We start from the raw sequence: 22,163 nt of genomic DNA, 5'->3' as shown, positions 1-22,163 counted from the left end.
TTATATCAAAATGTAAAATGGGGGTCTCTGGTATTGTGTCCTTAAACTACAACACTACACAACATTAGTAACGGCAAATCCAACATGTTTTCTACCCTTGCTATCATGTCTGGTAGGGAAGATGGGAATGCCCTTTGTGTTACCACTCCCCCTTTACTTACTAACTTTGGGGGTCCTTGGGAAAGGTCATTATTATCACATCAGCGGGGGTCCAAGTCCCGACATCTGCTGTTTCAGGGAGCTGCTGTGCTCACTGGAGCTCTGATGAGTGGTGCAGGCTCCTGGCAGCTTACCAAGGACAGCGCCGTACATTGTATAGTGGCAATGCTTGGTATTGCAGCTCAGCCCCATTGACTTGAATGGGGTTGAGCTTCATCTAGGCCACATGACCAATGTACAGTGATGACCTAGGAAGAGACGTCAGCGCTAAAGGCCTCTTCTAACAGCTGATCGTCGGGGGCCCATAGATCGCACCCCTGCAGATCTGATGACCTATCCTGAGGATAAGCCATACACATCTTTTCCTGGATGACCCACTTTAAGCTTACACAGATCATATGGCCATACACTTTAGGTGATTGTTGGCTGAACAATACATTTGCAAACTCAACATGTGTCCTGAGTGGGCAGAGGGAAAAAAGTGGCTGGCAGAGACCTCAGGAGGTGGCATCTCCTCAGAGAACAAGTGATGGGGCATGTTGAAATTTAACAGCTCAATCCTTCTTTCCTCTTACATCTGCTGTGGGGTCACCACTGTCAGGACAAACGAGGCCGAGAGCGAACCTGCCTCGAGTGCGGAGGGGTATAGGACGACCATGACAACCGGCAACAGGTTGTTATTGGTCTAGGCAATTCAGTTTGTATTTGTGAAGAACATGGAGATGTAAAGAGAGTCATTGAGTTGTTGCAATTTCACAAACACAATTGGATCATCTGTGTTGACCTTAAAATGGTATGCTTCCTTCTTGGTCAGCAATGCGGATACACCAAGTATCCTTGTTTTCTGTCCATTTGGGACAGCAGAGCTCATGAGAAGCAATGGGTGGAGAGGAATTGGCCTCCAAGATCTGACCTCAAACTTGGTGATGCAAACGTTCTACAGGATCCAACATTATATTCCCACCTCTGCACATGAAGCTGGGTCTCATGAAGTAATTAGTTAAAGCTTTGCCAACTGAAGGAAGCTGTTTCAAGTACCTAATTTTGGCATTTATTAGCCTGGCATTTGAAAAAAATAAAGGCCGTTGTGTTTGATGGTCCACAGATTCGGCAGCTCATCAAAGATGAACATTTCATTTCATGTCAGAACTCCAAAAGAATTCTTGGTTATCATTTAAAGATCTTGTCAAGGACTTTCTTGGAAATACACGAGCAAACAAGTACACTGAAATTATCCAGAAACTCTTGGAGAGATACAAAATGTTTGGTTTCAACATGAGCATCAAGGTGTATTTTCTGCATCGCCATCTTGCTAACATCCCAGAAAACCTTGGTGCGGTCGATGATGAGCAAGGTGAACGATTCTACCAAGATTTGAAGGTCAGAGTAGATGGGATGTACATATGATGTCTGACTATTGTTGGAGGATCAGGCGAGATTGTCCACGGATTGAAAACTCCAGGAAAAGCTATAAGCGTACATTTTTACCTTAAACGATACCTTACTTTACTACTTGCACACAATTTGACTTATTGTATCCTTTATATGAGCAAAATAACTTTAAATAAACATTACATTTGGGTAATTTTTGCATTATTTTTGTGATAAGGTGGACAGTACGAGAAGGTGTGCATATCCCACTCAAATACCTCAGCTGGTTGGGATAGCTAAAATCCGGGATGCAATAGTCTCAGCAGCATGTAGGTTGCTGAGACAAGGTTGTTTTTGGTATATTCTGGGCTGGATTTAGAGTTGGATTGGCAGATAGGACCGGAAGTGGGATCTGCCAATCCACACCCTTCCAGGACGGGTGTTCCCTTGGTCCAAAGAGGATCGCAGGTGAGGGTTTCAGTTAGGGGGAGTGTGTTAGGGGGAGACCTGCAGAGGTTTGGAGTGGTCTCAGCCGGGTAGGCTGAGGGACCACGAGGCTAAGTGACAGCCTGTAATTTTGGGAACGCAGTGATGCCCGCGGTACAAGGGTCACAAGGCCAGAGTGGGGAGGACTGCTGGGCCACAATCCCCCAAAGTGACTCGTATTTGTACAGCCTGGGGGCTGGAGAACTGTTTGGCGGGAAAGCCGGGCCTGATGTCAGGTATGAATCGTAACCTGTGGTTTAGTCAGGACTTTAGTTAATGTGTTTAGGTAGAGCCCAGGCAGGCAGGCTTTTATTTTGTACTGTTTTTGTTGGTGCTTTTGTCGCAATAAAGCACAGTTTTGATATGAAAAATATGTGGTCTGAGAATAAGTCTGCAAGTGTGACCCCGGAAAGAGAGCTAACCCTCACATTTTACATTGTATGTACATTTTGCATGGATTTTGAGTAAAAAGAGAGGGTATTTTGTAGCTTAAAATGTTGTTGTGATACAGAAATACTGAGGTCATTTTTGGATTCAGAAGCCAAAAGTTAGTCAAAAACAAGGGTCAGATGTAACTCAATGAAAATTGTGTTCCCCGGTGTAATGTATTGTGTTTTGCCAGCTTAAAGGAGTTTTCGGAGATTCTGATATTGATGACGTATTGTCAATATAGATCAGATCGTTGGGGACCTTGCTGATCAGCTGTTTAAGGAGATAGCAGGTCTCTGGTAAGTGCCATGGCCACCGCACAGCTTACCAAGCCCTGTGCCATCCATTGCATAGTGGCTGTGCTTGGTATTGCAACTCAGCTCCATTCAGCTGAATAGGTCATGTGACCGATGAATGTGACATCACTGACCTAGAAGGAGGGCTAAGCGCTCTGAAGAGCATCCCAGCCTGTTCAGACAGCTGATAGGTGGGAGGACAGGAGTCCACTGATGATGTATTGTAAGGACAGGCCATCAGTATCAGAATCTCAGACACAGGGCACGCCCTTGTTCAATGCTTCAGGTACCTATCTAGGATCTATTATAATCTATCTTTGGGGAGATATGCAAATACTGTACATTGTATTCAGGAACGTCTTCAGACTCTTGCACTTTTGTCAGATTTTATGTTGCAGCCTTGTGCTAAAATAAAAAAAAAAGTTTAAGTTTTTCCTTCATCATCATTCCACATTAAATCCCTGATAATAAGAAAGTGAAATTATTAGGAAGGAAAAGCTAGAATCTTGTCTTGAAGTTGAAACAAGTCTTCAACCTCTTTCCTCAGGACTTAGTTGGAGCCCCTTTGGCAGTGATTGCAGCCTCCAGTCTTCTTGGAGATGAAGCCACAAGGGTTCACACCTTGATTTGGTGATTTTCTGCTGTTCTTCTCTGCAGATCTTCTCAAGCTCTGTCATGTTGGATGGGGGCCGTCGGTGGACCACCATTTCCAGTTCTCTTCAGAGATGTTCCATTGGGTTCAAGTCAAGTCATTGGGTTAATTCAGGCTGGGCCACTCAAGGACATTCACAGAGTTGTCCCTAAGTTACCACTGTGTTGTCTTGGCTGTGTGCTCGGGGTCATTGGCTTGTTAGAAAGTGAACCTTCAGCCCAGTCTATGCTCTGGATCTGGTTTTCATTAAGAATATCTCTGTACTTTGCTCCATTCAGCTTTCCCTTCACCCTAACCAATCTCCCTACCACCACCATGCTTCACTGTAGTAATGGTATTGGGCAGGTGATGAGCAGGGCCTGGTTTTCTCCAGAGATGACACTGAGAACTGAGGGGAAAAAAGTTCAATCTTGGTTCCATCAGAGCACAGAATCTTTTTTTTCACAGTCTGAGAGTCCTTTAGGTGTTTTTTTGTTTTTGAAAACTTCATGTGGCTACCATGTGCCTCTTGCTGAGGAGAAGCTTCTTTCTGGCCACTCTGCCGTAAAGCCCAGATTGGTGGATGCTGCAGTGATGGTTGACCTTCTGGAAGTTTCTTCCATCTGCATACAGGATCTTTGGGTCTCAGCCAGAGTGACCATTGGGTTCTTGTTCACCTCTCTTACCAAGGCCCTTCTCCCCTGATTACTTAGTTCGGTGGGGTGACCATCTCTAGGAAGAGTCCTGATTATTCTAAACTTCTTCCATGTAAGAGTTATGGAGTCCACTGTGCTCCTGGGAACTTTCAGTGCAGCAGAAATGTTTTTGTCCCCTTCAACAGATCTGTGCCTCCACAAATCCTGTCTCTGAGCTCTACAGGTAGTTCTTTCCTCTTCCTCCTGGTTTTTGCACTGATGTGCATTGTCAGCTGTGAGATCATATATAGACAGGACTATGTCTTTCTGAATCATGCCCAATCTGTCAAGGTGTAGAAACACCTCAGAGATTATCCAGAAAAACGGGAGGCCCCAGAGCTAACTGTCAAGTGTCATAGCAAGTCTGGATACTTATGTCCATGAGAAATTTTAGTTTTTCCTTTTTAATAAATTTGCAAACATTTCTAAAATTAATTTTTCACTATCTCATTATGGGGTATTGAGTGCAGAATGATGGGGGAACTCATAACACAAGAAGCAAGATAACAAAAGGTGAAAAAGTGAAAGGGTCTGAAGACTTTCCAAAGGCAGTGCAAATTGTTAATGTTGTTTTCTTGCTTCCCATGGTGACAGCCATGGAGCCAACCTTATCTGGCCCTCATAGCAGCTGCAGGGTCTGCACCTATGGTTCATATGTCCTTGTTCATAGCTGTAGACATTTACCTAGGTGGCCTAACAGTCTGTCTATGAAGTTGGGTACACCAAGTGTCAGACTGCCTCTAGTAACAAGCATGGGGGTCACCATTACCTGAGCCCCAGATCATCTTCAGGGTCTGCTCCTATTGTTCACATATCCTTTGGGTTAATGATGCTTTCATACACCTCATAGGAATAAACATGGGGTCACCATTACCTGGGCCTCAGAACAGCCGTAGGGTCGGCTTCTATGGGCCATGTGCCCTTATTTATAGCTTTAGGCACCTATGAGGTCTAATAGTCCATTAATGGCCATGGAGCCGGGCACTCCAAGTGTTAATGCTGCTTTCTTTTCATCATCCTGGAAGGTGAAATTATCATAAATGATTGTTCATTTTCGGTGGATAATTCTTACACATTTGCAGGGAGAAGCATCCTCGTATTTACAAGTCCTTTTCATTGGATGAAGATGAATCACTCGATTGTAGAGCGTTCATATTCATAGGATATTGTTTAATCCTGAAATATCTTTATTACGGCGGCGTCTTAATGTTTTATCCTCCTGTCGCACATAAATATTCATCAGGTGGAAATTTACTTTCTTTTACAGACGACAAGTATCTGGAGTTTTTCTCTGAGTCTTATCTGTGGGATCTCAGGCATGAACACAAGGTTGACAATGGGATTTCATGAGGTTTATAATGCGGGGTCAACAGTTTCATCTTTTCCAAGTCTCATTTCTATATCATTTCTGGACTCGTCAAGAGTAAAGTTGAAAGAAATCATTGATATTAAATAAGATACGGGAAGAAGCAACAAACCCAAGATACTGTAACAAGGTGTGAAGGACGTAGCTTGGGTCTTGGCTTCAGATATGGGATCAACTGTGGCATTTGAAGTTCCTCACCCATTGACTCACACATATTTACCCCTTTAGCTGGGATTATTGCACCTCTACAGAAGTCAATAGATACTACCACTCAGTGTAGGACTGGGGTGCCTGGGGCCCACCAGTGGAAATGGATCTAGGAGCCCATCATACAGCAACTCACAAATATTACATGTTCATTTTAAGGCCCCGTGCACATAGACATGCTCAGATATATTAGGATAGTTTTATTTTGCGCCAGAACATTGTGCCTGCGCCATTTGTAGTTTGCACCAGATTTATGGATTTGGATTGTTAAATATGTCTAAATCTAGAAAGTGGTGAAGGGAAGAGGCGACACAATGTGTCAGGGCTTCATACCATCAGAATGTTACACCACTTCTTATACTACCGTGGGGCTGGTATTGTTTTTGTCCAAAACATGCACCAAAATCTAAGACCAAAACGTGGCACAAAATAGGTCTAGAGAAAAGGCTGGTGCAAAAGTTGTCTAAAAGAAAATCCTTGTATCTAGTAATTGTGACGTATGCACTTCATATATTTGGTGCAGAAAGTGTGCGCCACCCTAACCCCAAACAAGACAGTCATGTATGGTAGTGAACTGTGCAGCCCTGTACTCCACCCGCACCACTGAGCCTACCTACTCGCATGCTCCGACCTAAATGGAGGCCCTCAACTTAGCGACGGTCCCTAAATTTACTAAGTGCAGGGGCCTAAACCTAGTGGGGTAAAAGAGTAGTCAGAAAGAATGAGGTCAGAACCAGACAGGCAAAACCAGGACTGGATTAGAATCCAAAAGCTAAGTCAAGAGTCATATCTCAGAACCAACACAAGATACAGAGTCAAATACCAGACTGGGTCAATGCCAGGAGATAATGTCAGAGGAACAATATAGTAAACATCTTGCTTTTGTTAAAAAAAAAAAGAAAACATAAGAAAAACCCAGGAAACACCCTGTGTGAATGCGCCCTAAGTTGGTTGTTCCTTCACACTCAAGTTCCCATCTTCTCTGCTTCACCTCTAATACGTTCGCAGCCATGATTCACACTCCTTTCCTGTCGCTACAAATATTGAAACATTGTAACAGAATTAGACTCATAAAAGGTAGAGAATTGCGCCGAGTGCTGCCCGGATTTATCACTGAAAATTGAGTGAGTAGCAAAACAATCCCGTCCGTAAAAATTCTTGAATGAATAGTTTATCATTTTTCATTTTGAAACAATTGTATATATACATTTTTTTTCCCACGTATAAAGCAATAAAATACTATTTGATTCCTGTGATTTATTTTTCCTATTTCAGCCATGTGTTTATCTATCAATACATCACAGCACAACAGATAAACCCAAAGTGAATCCTCCCTCCGCATACTATCAATTTGTCAATTGTCTATTACAAAAGCTCTCGTCGTAAGGTTGAAGACTTGTAAAATGGAGATAAAGTCATAACGAACGATCCGCTGTGTTTATTTTCTGTCTGCGTCTGACATTTGGTTTTGCTTGGAATAATAATCTGGGTATTAATATTCTGAGAGAAAATGAATGAAAGATTGGGAAGATTCATTACCTGCAATGTCACTACTGGGCGGCGGTGCAGGTAGTGTTACCTTCTAGTGGATTTTCAAGTATAAAGTCTGAATTACCATAAAGGCTTAAAGGGGCTTTACTTTCATTGCTTGTCCTTAAAATAGGCCATTGCACTGGAAAAGTCATTTCTCTCCCTTTTAATTATTACTTTTGTAATGTACTGCGCAGACACACAAACCTATTATTCTGTGGTTCCTAGTAGGGATGAGCCACCAGGACGCTCTGCACACACAGCTATTCACTAAGAGCTCTGGCTGATATAGGAGTGTATTTAGCCCATACAAAGGTATAGGAGGTCAGAGGTCAAAAGGGAAAGGAAAAGCCTGAGGCGTGTTAACACAGGGGACAGACATCTGCTGAGTTCTGCTACTAGGGGCAACTAGTCCGGCTTTGCTCATTGCAATGATAAGCAGCATCGGGCTGCCTAGGAGCTGCTCTTCCACCTCCTAGACACTGGAGATAAGCATTACACATATTTATACCAAGAACTGTGGCAGTAACAGGAGGACATCCCCTACATCTTGAAAGAAGGTTTCTACACCGACAAAGAAAGAGGACTCTTTACGGTAAGAGCAGTGAGGCTATGGAGCTCTCTGCCAGAGAGAGATGAGGCGCTGGGACGTCTGGAGAGTAATAATATTACAGGTTATAGTTACTAGATGACTGGAGAGTAATAATATTACATGTCGTAGTTTTATCCTGGCCGCCTCTCGGCATGTTTGCCGTGCTGCCGCCGGAACTCGGGCCCGCCCCCATTATAGTCAATGGGGCCTGAGCGGACCTCCGGCGGCACGTGTGCACTAGCGGCAGCACGGATCCCGCAGGCTGTTCACCGAAAATACTTTGCCGATTTTCGCAATCAAGAATATAATCTTGAATTCTAGAATTCGCGAATATATGATGAATATTCTACAAAATATTAGCGAAATATCGGGAATTCAAATATTGCCCCGCCGCTCATCACTAATCATTATATATAAATATGTTACTATATTATTATATACATTACTATGTATATAATATATGTTACTCTATACAGTATTTAGCTGTTACTATATATATTACTCTACGCAGTATCTAGCTGTTACTATATATATTACTCTACGCAGTATCTAGCTGTTACTATATATGTTACTCTATGCAGTATCTATCTGTTATTATATATGTTACTCTATACAGTAGCTAGCTGTTACTATATATATTACTCTACCCAGTATCTAGCTGTTACTATATATATTACTCTACGCAGTATCTAGCTGTTACTATATATGTTACTGTATGCAGTATCTATCTGTTACTATATATGTTACTCTATGCAGTATCTATCTGTTACTATATATGTTACTCTACACAGTATCTAGCTGTTACTATATATGTTACTCTACGCAGTATCTAGCTGTTACTATATATGTTACTCTACGCAGTATCTAGCTGTTACTATATATGTTACTCTGCTGCACAGTGTACACAGCCTGTACATATTATACTTCACTGATGCCCCTTTTTAGTTGCCCCTTTTCCAGCCCCCCCGCCCTTCCTTGCTTTACCCCCCAGTATAACAGACTGCGGGGCCCGATAGAACCGGCTCTTGTGAGATGACAGAAGGGGCCGCTAATCTTTTCAGAAAAATTTCTAGTCACATGAAAATCAAGCCTCTGGAATTTGTAAAGACTGAACCAGGACCGGTGACTGGGATTAAAATCATGACGTCTTTGACATCTTAAATTATTCAATGTCGTCCTCTAAGGGCTGGAGGAAAATACCTTCACTGTGCCAGCAGCCGGCCGCCTGTGTGCAAATGAGGGCTAACAGCCTGAGCACACCCGGCAGCTGAGCCAGGGGCCCCGCTCCTAAGTATGCCCAGGGGGCCCAGGAACCAGCTGTGTGCTGTCGTGTAGCTTTCTCTTCATTACATGTTAGGGTGCGTTTAACACTGACTCAATTACATGCTGCTCGTTATCTTGTTTTCTCATTTAGGATATGAATATTATTCCAGTTAACACAAATGTGCAAAGGAGAAGACACAATGGGGGATGTTCCCCTGTCATCTCCTCTGGCCGCGATCAGGGGCTCCGCTCAGCACCATTGACTACTGGAGTCTATGGGAATCATTTGTATCATCTGACTAACTGGGAAGATCTGATAAAGTAAAGTAGATCATCAAGTGAGAAACCCAGGACTATCAGGTATCTGCTGACATAGAGATCAATGGAGCCCGAATTATTAATGTCTCATCACTGATGTCGCCAACATACACTCACCTAAAGAATTATTAGGAACACCTGTTCTACAGGGTGGGCTATTTCTATGGATACACCTTAATAAAATGGGAATGGTTGGTGATATTAACTTCCTGTTTGTGGCACATTAGTATATGTGAGGGGGGAAACTTTTCAAGATGGGTGGTGACCATGGCGGCCATTTTGAAGTTGGCCATTTTGAATGCAACTTTTGTTTTTTCAATAGGAAGAGGGTCATGTGACACATCAAACTTATTGGGAATTTCACAAGAAAAACAATGGTGTGCTTGGTTTTAACGTAACTTTATTCTTTCATGAGTTATTTACAAGTTTCTGACCACTTATAAAATGTGTTCAATGTGCTGCCCATTGTGTTGGATTGTCAATGCAACCCTCTTCTCCCACCGTTGTTTTTCTTGTGAAATTCCCAAAAAGTTTGATGTGTCAAATGACCCTCTTCCTATTGAAAAAACAAAAGTTGGATTCAAAATGGCCGACTTCAAAATGGCCGCCATGGTCACCACCCATCTTGAAAAGTTTCCCCCCTCACATATACTAATGTGCCACAAACAGGAAGTTAATATCACCAACCATTCCCATTTTATTAAGGTGTATCCATATAAATGGCCCACCCTGTATTTCTCATTAATGCAATTCTCTAGTCAACCAATCACATGGCAGTTGCTTCGATGCATTTAGGGGGGGCTCCTGGTCAAGACAATCTCCTAAACTCCAAACTGAATGTCAGAATGGGAAAGAAAGGGGATTTAAGCAATTTTGAGCGTGGCATGGTTGTTGGTGCCAGACGGGCCGGTCTGAGTATTTCACAATCTGCTCAGTTACTGGGATTTTCATGCACAACCATTTCTAGGGTTTACAAAGAATGGTGTGAAAAGGGAAAAACATCCAATATGCGGCAGTCCTGTGGGAAAAAATGCCTTGTGGATGCTAGAGGTCAGAGGAGAATGGGCCGACTGATTCAAGCTGATAGAAGAGCAACGTTGACTGAAATAACCACTCGTTACAACCGAGGTCTGCAGCAAAGCATTTGTGAAGCCACAACACGCACAACCTTGAGGCGGATGGGCTACAACAGCAGAAGACCCCACCGGGTACCACTCATCTCCACTACAAATAGGAAAAAGAGGCTACAATTTGCACAAGCTCACCAAAATTGGACTGTTGAAGACTGGAAAAATGGTTTCTTGAACATGACAATGAGTTCACTGCACTAAAATGGCCCCACAGTCACCAGATCTCAACCCAATAGAGCATCTTTGGGATGTGGTGGAACGGGAGCTTCATGCCCTGGATGTGCATCCCTCAAATCTCCATCAACTGCAAGATGCTATCCTATCAATATGGGCCGACATTTCTAAAGAATGCTATCAGCACCTTGTGGAATCAATGCCACGTAGAATTAAGGCAGTTCTGAAGGCAAAAGGGGGTCCAACACCGTATTAGTATGGTGGTACTAATAATTCTTTAGGTGAGTGTATTCCATAGCAATGTTAACACTTGAGTAAACTTTACAAGGGGCAACCGGTATGACCTTGGGACATAGGAGGAAACGGAATACAAGCTCCATGCAGATGTCCACACCAGTCAGATTCAAACCCTGGACTCCAGCGGTGCATCCACTGAACCACCATGTTTGAGTTGTGTGGCCCATTACCACCATGAACAATGGCCCATCATCATCATGACCCTTGCACTGTGGCCAAAATCAAGTAGAGAGATATTAGGAAACAAGCCGGGCAAGAGAAGATCTGTGAGTAGGTTGCCTCCTCTGTCCATCAACGGGAGAGTCACTAGTCCCTGCTCATGGGGTGTCACCGCCATCTGGTCACTCAAGATGTGTAACCACCATCAAGCCTAGTATTAATTGTACACAATTCTGGTCACTACTGCTTTCACTGTCAGCAGCACGTGGCGCATGAAGGAAGTCACGTGTGGTGAGCTGGCTCGGTGGGTATATAAGGTGTGGTGAGCAGGCTCGGTGGGTATATGAAATGTGCTGAGCTGGCTCAGTGGGTATATAAGGTGTGGTCAGCTGGCTTGGTGGGTATATAAGGTGTGGTGAGCAGGCTCGGTGGGTATATAAGGTGTGGTGAGCTGGCTCGCTGGGTATATAAGGTGTGGTGAGCTGGCTCGGTTAGTATATAAAATGTGTTGAGCTGGCTCAGTGGGTATATAAGGTGTGGTCAGCTGGCTTGGTGGGTATATAAGGTGTGGTGAGCTGGCTCTGTGGGTATATAAGATGTGGTGAGCTGGCTCGGTGGGTATATAAGGTGTAGTGAGCTGGCTCGGTGGGTATATAAGGAGTGGTGAGCTGGCTCTGTGGGTATATAAGGTGTGGTGAGCTGGCTCGGTGGGTATATAAGGTGTGGTGAGCTGGCTCGGTGGGTATATAAGGTGTGGTGAGCTGGCTCGTGGGTATATAAGGTGTGGTGAGCTGGCTCGTGGGTATATAAGGTGTGGTGAGCTGGCTCGGTGGGTATATAAGGTGTGGTGAGCTGGCTCGGTGGGTATATAAGGTGTGGTGAGCTGGCTCGTGGGTATATAAGGTGTGGTGAGCTGGCTCGTGGGTATATAAGGTGTGGTGAGCTGGCTAGGTGGGTATATAAGGTGTGGTGAGCTGGCTCGGTGGGTATATAAGGTGTGGTGAGCTGGCTCGTGGGTATATAAGGTGTGGTGAGCTGGCTCGTGGGTATATAAGGTGTGGTGAGCTGGCTAGGTGGGTATATAAGGTGTGGTGAGCTGGCTCGGTGGGTATATAAAGGGTGTGATAGGCTGTCTGCACACATATCCCTCATTGCTGTCAATGCTGTAAAGAGGGCGATTTATCAGAGTCTCAGAATAGGATGATTATTGGCTTTCAGGCCCGGGTGGCGGTATTTCTGAGACTACGTAGTGTGAACTCTTCTCGTGCTGCTGAAAGTGTATGGTGAATGGACAAATGGCCCCATCGTCAATAAGTGACGTGGAAACTGCAGAGCACCACGTGCCACCGATGTGAGAGGTGAACGTCGGCTATGAAGGTGCATAAGAGCAGACGACACCCTACGGGGGAGCAGCTCAGCGCCAAAATAAACCAGGAGGCACCAGACGTGTGTCTAACACAACAGTTCAGAGAACCTACAGCGTATGGGGCTCCGGGGCAGACGGACGGTCACTGCACTGATGGAGAAGCTGCATCAAAGAAGAGACTTCAATTTTCATTGCAGTATCAGAATCGGACCTCCGCTGATTGGTAAAAGGGGGACATCCTAAAACATTTAATGTGAAAATGGCTTACAGTAGCTTAATGTACCATAATGTGCCTAAACCTCAATCAATTGCCTTAAAACTTTGCACAACCTAAGTTTTCAGATTCCCAAACCTATCCTGGAAGTTTCATGGATTTTGGCTACCCACAAGGCAAATGAGTGATATTAAGCTTGTTTTTGGGGGAGCTTAATGTGGCTTAACTTACATAAAACAACTTAAATGTTAACCGATTTCCCCCAAACTTCCCACACTACAAGACTCTCTCTATGCCAACATATTCTGAAGATTTGGGGTCATTTGGTAAAACATACCAAAAGTTATTCACATTAAACTATTTGATGCCACAGATAAGAATGTGCATACTTATTACCCTCACGACCTCCTCGGTAATGGATTTCTCATGTATTCTTCATTCCAGATGGGGCTTTCTATCATCTATAGGGACACACCGAAAGGTTATGGACACAGGCTGAAGTTTTCCTCCAAGATCACTATTATGTTTTGGTTTATATAGTTTAATAAATAAATAAATAATTGTCTTCTTGCAAATGGAGTTATTGCAACATGAAGGTAACGTTGACAGAAAACAAGGGATATGAAGTCATGTCCCCAATGTCATATTTAAAATAAATAAATAAATAAAGTGTGCTATGTTTTTACTAAAAGCACAGATTTTTTTCAGGATTTATTTGAACAGATAAGAGTCTTATATTATGTGAAGTTTGGGGGAAATCGGTTAACATCTAAGTTGTTCTATGTACATTAAGCCACATTAAGCTCCCCAAAAAAAACAAGCTTAATGTCACTCATTTGCCTTGTGGGTAGCCAAAAAAATGTTACTATGTTACTATTTACTACACATAGTGAGCTATCCCAGTACTGTATGGTGGTATTATTTGAACGCTGTATATCAGCAGGTACCATCAGACCTGTGGCTGACCTGGTAAATGCCAGCTGAGGTGTAAGGGTGCGGCCACATTGTCAGGTTTAATGAGGCGGTTTTGGAAGACAAAATCCTGAGTGGGTCGTAAGAGGAGAGGCAGTGTAAAGGACAGACACCACTTTTTTTTTTTTTTGCTCTTTTTTTTAACTTACTCTTGGTTTTAGCTTCCAAAACTACATCAGGAAACCTCCACATGCAGCCGTACCCAAACACTATACTATATAATGTGTTTTTTTTTTTTCACTTTCATACAAAGGTAAGTTGTGCTAAAGAATCAGTCGGAGGCTCATTCATTAGTGATTGCATTTGCATAGTGAAGCGGCGCCGAGTTGTTAATGACAATAATTACGGTTATGTGATTTTAAGCACTTTCACACCTTTTCTATCAGACACTTACTCTCGGCTGCACATTAATCAGCTCGCTGCGCCTCTCGCCCCCATCGCGCTGGAGACACTTTTCTCTTACAGGTTAGAAGGTAACTCCTTTAATCTATGGATAGTGATGATAATTCCAAGCAGAAGAGCGAGCGCTGTGACTATTCCCTGCTTATTCTACAGAAGAAGAAACGGAATAGGCATCAAGCCTTGTCAAAGAGCGCGGAAAACCGCACAGCAATTATCGCTATCAGCATAAAATCTACTAAATCAGCACAGAAACTTCGCATAGACTTTCTTTTACTGACTTTAAAGGGGGTTTCTGATTGTCAGAATAACCCCCTAAAGGGCCCCCATGTCTAAAATGATACATTTGTAACAGATTTACCTAGAACATTCTGCTGTGGTTCCCCAGGTGTCTAAATCCTGGTGCAATGCTGCTGTGTCCATGATGACATCACCTGTCCACCATGTCCGTCAGCCGTTTCCTCCATGGCAGTGATTGGCAAGCTTGGGTCATGTGACCTCATCATGGACAGGACACTGGACTGGCTGGGGCAAATTGATGCTGAACTGTGCAAGACCTTTGCAAGATAAATAAAAAAAAGTTTCCTTAATTTTATGCTCCAGTCATTTCCAGAGCTGCATTTAAAATTCCACTACATTGTAAGAGCTCTGCCGGGCATGCAGAGCGAATCAGATCGATGATGTCATCAGATGTTGTTTCTAGGACGAGAAGAGGCTGTGACAAGGTTGTCTATACTGATTGTTGCATCCATGGTCTGTGAATCACGTGAATTCCTGGTCAAAATGTACAAAGGAATAAGAAAAAGTGGATCGTGGAGGGGCCCTTTAAATGTACAGGATCATTTCTATCTGGATTTGCTTTGGGTGAAAGATGCAAAAGAAAAAATAGCTAAAAAAAATTGCTCTTTAAGTAGTGAATGTTGAACATGGCGGCCGGTAAACAACATTGACAGCGTCCATTAAACTGCCGCCTGCGGGTAACAATGTAAACAATTCATTGCCACCGTAAACTCAATAGAGGCGAGAAGGCCGAGCGACGTTCTGCAGCGCCGGACTGTATTACCTGTGAAGGATGGTTACCTGTCACCTATCCGTCTGTGCAATTAATCAGTGGACGTAACGGATGAGCCACAGAACCTGTTATAGGGACTAGACTGCAGAAATACAGAACATGTCCGTCCGAGGGCCGCTGTAAGGGCTAGGTTCATATTTGTGACTGATCAGTCGGGTCACTCTCATCTGGACAGATAACCACATCCACTATAAAGACCAGTTGGGAAGAGGTTGGAACCAGGGACACAAATTATAATGGGACACCAGTATGCCTTGTCCTTGGCCTGGATCGAGAGGAACAAGAACTACTTTACCGCTAGGCTGTGTTCAGTAGAAAGAAGACATGATGACCCACGGGCTGTTTCCTATGCAGGATCCATATATAGCAGGACAATTCTGCAAGCTGGAGCACAAAGCGGTGGGATTTATGCCAATGTGCCTCAAAAATGGGCACCCCCAGGTCCGGGCTTATATGTCCCAAATGTTGGTAAGTATGAGAATCAGAAGACAACCCCATGTGGAGCCAGACCTTGGAGTCAATTACTTGCCACTAGATCTGTTTCTTATGGCATGATTCACAAATTAGACCTTATTGATGATATGTAGTGTTGAGCGAACCCGAACTGTAGAGTTTGGGTCCGTATCGAACTTTATGATTATTGGTACCCGGACCCGAACCCGAACTTTGCCGGAAAAGTTTGGGTTCAAGTTTGATGTTCGGGCATTTAATAAAACTTGTTGAAAGGCTTCATGGCATGGAAAAACCCCACACCGCGGAGGAGCTGTGGATGGGCATGGAACAACAGGCCCTCTAGCCCTTTCTATGACTTTTTTAGAGCCATTTTAGTGCCCCAAAGTTCGGGTCCCCATTGACTTCAATGGGGTCCGGGGTCAAGTTCGGATCCCGAACCCGAACTTTGCGGTGAAGTTCGGCCGAACCCGGCGAACCCGAACTTCTAGGTGTTCGCTCAACCCTAATGATATGTCCTCTGTCTGAAATTATATAACATTAAAATATATCGGGGATGCACATTGGGGAAGTGACCTAAAGAATATCTCCTCCACCATCCACCGCTGCTTGTGTTTGATGTCCCTTTTGCAGGATGCTGCAACCAAGAAATGTTGCTCTATCCTTCAAGAATTGGGCTTCTCCGAATTTTTTTTGAAGGATGCACAAAAATTACATAGTTCTTGGAGATTTAATATAGTAGCTGCAGATTCTGGAAGCTACCGACGCTCAGGTCTGTACATCATTCCCTGTAAAACCCATCCCTTCCCTAAATGCAGCTGCCGCCCTGCATCTAAGATCACATCTACAATCACATTTTCTCAAATCTCTTCTTACAGGGAATTAGCCCATAAATGGCCCTTTATATCTTCTGCTCCTCCACAGTAGAAACAGATAACAAGAGAACAAAAAACTAACAAACTCGGCTGGACTGGAGGAACTGAGGGAGAACATGAAAGTAGGGCGGATAAATTAGGATCTTGCGGCTCCCTTCAGGACACGATTCCATGTTGTCTCTTCATTTCCCAGCTTTGCCCAAAGACTTGAAAATAAAAGCTTCATACTGAGCATGGAAGAGAACGAAGAACGCCTCCTGTTCCTGGCTCTGAGGCTCCATCGGCTGTTAGGATTTTTTTTGGTGTTTATGTTTCTTTCAAAATCTTACTTTGTGTCTGTCCTCAGTTCGTCTCTGCACATTATACCACTTTTTTGTTGCTTTTAATGGAAAGTCCACCCATAGACACAATCCCAAATTTTCCGATTGACCGCCCCCCCCCCCCCCCATCTCTTTCTATCCATCACTCTCTAGCTGTTTCCCCCTCATTTCTTTACTAATGCATTCAGTGGAGAAAGGGAGCCATGTGCAAGACCCAAAGCTAAGCTCCTGTCCCTCATAACCTACCTCCTATTATATGTAGATCTTCCTCCCAAGTCTACTTGAGTTGCATCCCTGGATAAACATGAGGGACCAGGAGTGACTGAAAACCCTGCACCACATAGACCAAGACCACCAGATCTGATCCATGTTTTACAGTTAATTTTTTCCGATTTCATCTCATTTAAAGGGGTTGACTGGTTTAGAAAACTCATGGTCAGAAACCCTACTATGGTATGTCCATATATATTTGTGTATAACACAAATACACTGTGGATTTTTTAACATGGATTTTTTCAGTTGCGGCCAAGTGCATCAGATTTTAAGCAACCATGTTGAGAAAATCAATCCGCAGTGTGAATTGACCCACAGCGTAAATCTAGGCTATGGATTTCCACCTAGAATGCATAGGGTAAAATCCATGACAAATATGCAGCACGATCCATCCCAAATCAGCAGCAGAATTTCCAACCCCGTCACCAATCCTTTACGGAGTGAATGAGGTACACCCATACAGAAACCTCATCTATTAGCCAAAGCAAAGAGCGACTACAAAGACCTGGAGAACCTAACATGTCTCTGCTTTACACAGGCAGCCATAGATAAGAATAGGAAGTGTGTAATTCTTCATTTCCCCTATAGGGGCACTGCAGGAGAATGCCATACTTACTCACATTAAAGGGGTTGTCCGGGTTCAGAGCTGAACCCGGACATACCCATATTTTCATCCAGGCAACCCGCCTGATGTTGGCATCGGAGCATTTCATGCTCCGATGTGCTCCCTTGCCCTGCACTAGATCGCGCAGGGCACGGGCTCTTTTGTTTACAATAACACACTGCCGGGAGGAAGCTTCTGCCCGGCAGTGTGTTCTGTGAGGTCACTGACTCTTATCGGCATGCTTTAGTGCTGCCCTAGCCATTTTACTGGCTAGGGCAGCGCTAAAGCCCGCCCATCAGTGCCGGTGACGTCACCGGGCTTCCTGGTAGCCCCATGGATAGCCCGGAACTCCAGAAAATGCCTTTGCCCGGTGCGATTTAGCGCAGGGCAAAGGAGAGCATCGGAGCATGAACTGCTCCTAAGCTCAAGTCAGGGGGGCTGCCGGGGTGAAAATGGAGGGATGTCCGGGTTCAGCTCTTTAAAGATGATTTCTAGGGGTCCCTCTGATCCCTGTGATGTCTGGGAACTTTTCTATCATAACATTGCCCAAAGTAGACACCCCTTAAAGACCAACCACCATTTAATTGGGCTATGCCTTTAAGGAACAGGAGGTTTATCTCAGTCTGCTTCTCTGTTGTAACTTATTCTAAAACTGTGCCTCAAACACAAGGAAGGCTCGTTCACATCCATAATTTCCCTGGAGCTTGCATGTCACACTACAAATATACTGCTGCCACTTCTTGCGTTTCGATCTCCACTTTTAAGAAGTTCTAGGTATTCTCGGTGTTATCTATTTTCCTATCTGACGCATTCAGAAAGCAGCTGCATACTCTTCAAACAAAAGCTGGAGACGTATTATTTGTGAGCGGCGTCCAATTATATCCAGGGTCTACCTTGATATTTTGGGGCTTTTGGAGTCTAATGTTTATGCAACTGCTTAAGGCGACAGTTTATGTGAGGAGCGTCTCAGGAGAGTCGTGCTCCTTGTACACAGGCAACTTAAAAGGAACTAAACATGAATTCAGTAAGTGCCTGTAAAGCCATTTACATTTATTCATTTGCCATCCGCGCTTCGGCGTCTTTTGAATCGAGGATAAAATACTTTATGCTTCATATGCAAAGAGACCTTAAAACAAATCCAATTAATTAAAAAGACGTTAGACTGCAAAGAGACGGGTTCTCCAAATAATATGTGTTTTGTAGCATTTCCTGAGCTGAACGAGACAAGGACACTTAAAGATACTGAAACCTAACAAGAAATGTCTTCACTGCAGCACCGTACAGCATACAGAGGTGGGAGAAGCTGTCATGGTGGTCAGGACAGGAGCTGCAGAATACAGACAACTACTCTTAAAAGGGTTGTCTCAAGACCTCCATTCTTGAGTCTGATGGGGATCTTACCCGTCAAACCTCCAGAGGTCATACGCTTATCACCAGTCCAACCTTTAAGGTTTCCAGGTCGGGTGACCTGATGATTCTGGCAGAACTAGCTGACTATCTAATGGTCAGGAGGCCTCCTGACTTTCCTCCGAGTGCAGATATTGGATGAAAGGATTGAGCTGACTCAAGTCAACTTGGCCAGTCCTTTTGTCTGCAGGCAGATAAGCCACCACCAGAGCTGCCTGACAACATGCAGGTATATTGGGAGATACAGATGGGTCCAAATCTAAAGTGCATGGCCAGTCTTAGACTCTGAGGTCCCACTTGATTAATTTAGTTGCCCTCCTGTCACCCTCCATATCTGCTATGGCCCATTACTTGCCTGACTTCTCCATCTATGTTTTGCCAGTTGGCAAAGCCATGCAAATTTTTCAACCCTAGTGGCCAACCATTTATCCATAACTGATAGTACTTATCAGAAATACATCAGAAAGACATCTTCAAATCTGAGAAAGCTGTTCCAGGCTTGTTACCTCTCGTCAGTCCATGATATTGTAAATTATGGCTCTATGGTGTAGGTCTTGAGGAAGAAACCATAAAAGATAACCAATAAGGTTACAGTGGGATTGGATGACCATAGTTTTTTCCCTGACTTTAATATCGATGCCTATCCTTGCCTATTCAACTGAATAGGACTGAGCTTCAGTACAAGGCAAGACCACCAAAAAATGTACCGGCCAGTGCCGGATGCACAATGAAGAGTATGCTCAATCAGCTGATCGGTGGTGGAGTCTGAGGCTGACCAACATCGATCTGATATTCACAATCTATCTTAGTATCACAGTATTGTCATGTGAGGAAAGGGCCACAATGGCAGTAGACATGGTAAAGTTGCTCAGACTAAACCTCAATGGATATTGTACTGGTATTACGCAATGTCAAGAATGGAGAGATGGTGTCACATGGTGAAGATGTCCTAGACTAACCCTCAATGCCCACTTGTATTAATGTCTGTGCAGTAGTCTTTTGGGATTTGATGATATAAGATGCCTGACTTTTCTTTTTTTCTGTTAAATCGATATTGGAAAAATCCAATGTGGTCCCCAGTGTTCTCCTTGGTTTTCTATGGGATGCAACTATTGGCCTTCTCAGCACGGGTTGCATCCTGGTGGAGCCCTCCAAAAATGTTTCACTCATTTTACCCACTCGTTGCATTGAACAGTAATGTAGCATTTTATATTTCATATTCTGTCCTAATTGAGGGGCACTAAAAACTCTTGATCCTATGGGAATTGGCTCTAAGAATATAAGTTTTGGTATCCAAGACAAGATGGACCACCCGTGAAGCTCACGGAGCATGCCTCGTTGATAAAATGGGGCTATCCCAATCCCTATCAGCCACATCTTCTCCAACAGCACCCAGATATAACCTGCCATATGAGTCTGATCTTTGCACTGCAATCCCTGCAAGCAAATTCAGCTTTAATTTCATTCACCCAGCCAAGGTCACATCCTCCGCCGATGTCCCTGCAAAGTGCCCGGTAATATCTATTTGCACATTTCATTGCTTTGCAGTTTAATAAGAATTTCCTGAGCTGCTGTTTATTTGCATTCTGCCTTTTGGGGCAGGAATTGGTCACGGAGACGCCGGGTCTTGCTTGGGAAAGTGAGAACTGATGATAAATAGGTTTTATTGCCTCTAATATCCTTGTTTTTCTCAGCAAATTTAGATTTGTTTTTAAGATTGACTTGCCATTCACCGAGTGGATAAATATCACATGATATATTACATTTCTTATGCAGATCACTGAAAGCCTCCTTGTGCCTTCAAAGATATCACAGCCTAAGGTTCCCACCATTCCTGAGACCGAGGAGTAAACTTCAATATCTGCTTAGGGATCTAAACATACATCAATTAAATCACAATTTACATTTCATTTCCACATTCAGCAGTCCAGGGATAAACCTTACAGAAGTCATAGGGCTGTTAGCAGAGTGAAGAAATTGTTATACTATGGACATTTAAAGGGTAACTCCACCCAAAATTCATGTCTCCATATTTTTGTGACCTTGGGTTACCTGTCCAAGCAGTTAAACCTTCATCAATACTTTATGACTTGCACAAATCTTACAGTAAAATAACAGCATTCCACTATTTAAGTACTTTAAAGGTAGTCACAGCTCCGCCCACAGCCTAATTGACTAGTCATTTAACTGTTTAACTGTGGCTTTTGTTGTTTGTTTCTATTGGTTTTAATTTTAATGAGACTTACCATAATCACACACCAGGGGGTAAAGACGGTGGGTGCAGAGGTCATGACCAGACCTTGGTCCAAAAAGTCCCCTCCCCCCTGGACACACCATGCTGGAGAATGTTATCCTATGGATTTTATCATACAAGCCAACTTTGCCAAAATGTTTCTGAACCGCTCTAATATCTAACCTTCCTAATCCCGTGATGCCACAAATCAAATGACCTAAAACTCACAGTAGGAAATGTATTAATGTTAATTTTTTTTGTTGTTGTTGTGAACAAGTTGCGCCGTATTTGCCCTAAAATTTATGAAATTTCTCCCTCCTTATCATTTTTTGAAAATGGTAAAATAAAGGGGGCGTGGCCAGAATTGTTACAAAAATGTATCAATTCTAAAACAGGAAATGGAAGAAAAATGTTGCAAATTTCATCTATAGGACACCCTAGAGAGGAAGAGGAGCCAAATTTATTAAGAGGCATTGGACCTTAGGTCAATATTGTCATATGAAATGCCAACTTAATACATCAGCTCCATAATTCATAAAATATTCTCATAAGGATCCCTACCGACCTAGACCCATCAAGCGACCAACCTCCGTGTAGCCTCGTGATGACCTCCATCCAGTTCAGTCATGTATCAATATAACTTCATGATGCCTATTACATCTTCAATAAAATTTTAGGGGGTCATTTATTAAACAGAAATACGCCTAAACTAGGCCTATTTCTGGCGCAGGTCCTTTGTGCCGCAATCTGCGAATTCTCCCTGCTCATGCCAGGTGTAAAAAAGTTGGCTTGGCATGGGCAGGAAAGGGACGGGCCAGTAGGTCCGTCTCACTTACCATTTTCTACGCCTGTTTTAGACATAGAAAGTGGTCTAA

The sequence above is a fragment of the Bufo bufo genome, chromosome 9 (genome assembly GCF_905171765.1).
Source record: "Bufo bufo chromosome 9, aBufBuf1.1, whole genome shotgun sequence".
Taxonomy (NCBI): Eukaryota; Metazoa; Chordata; class Amphibia; order Anura; family Bufonidae; genus Bufo; species Bufo bufo.
This window is presented reverse-complemented; position numbering follows the sequence as displayed.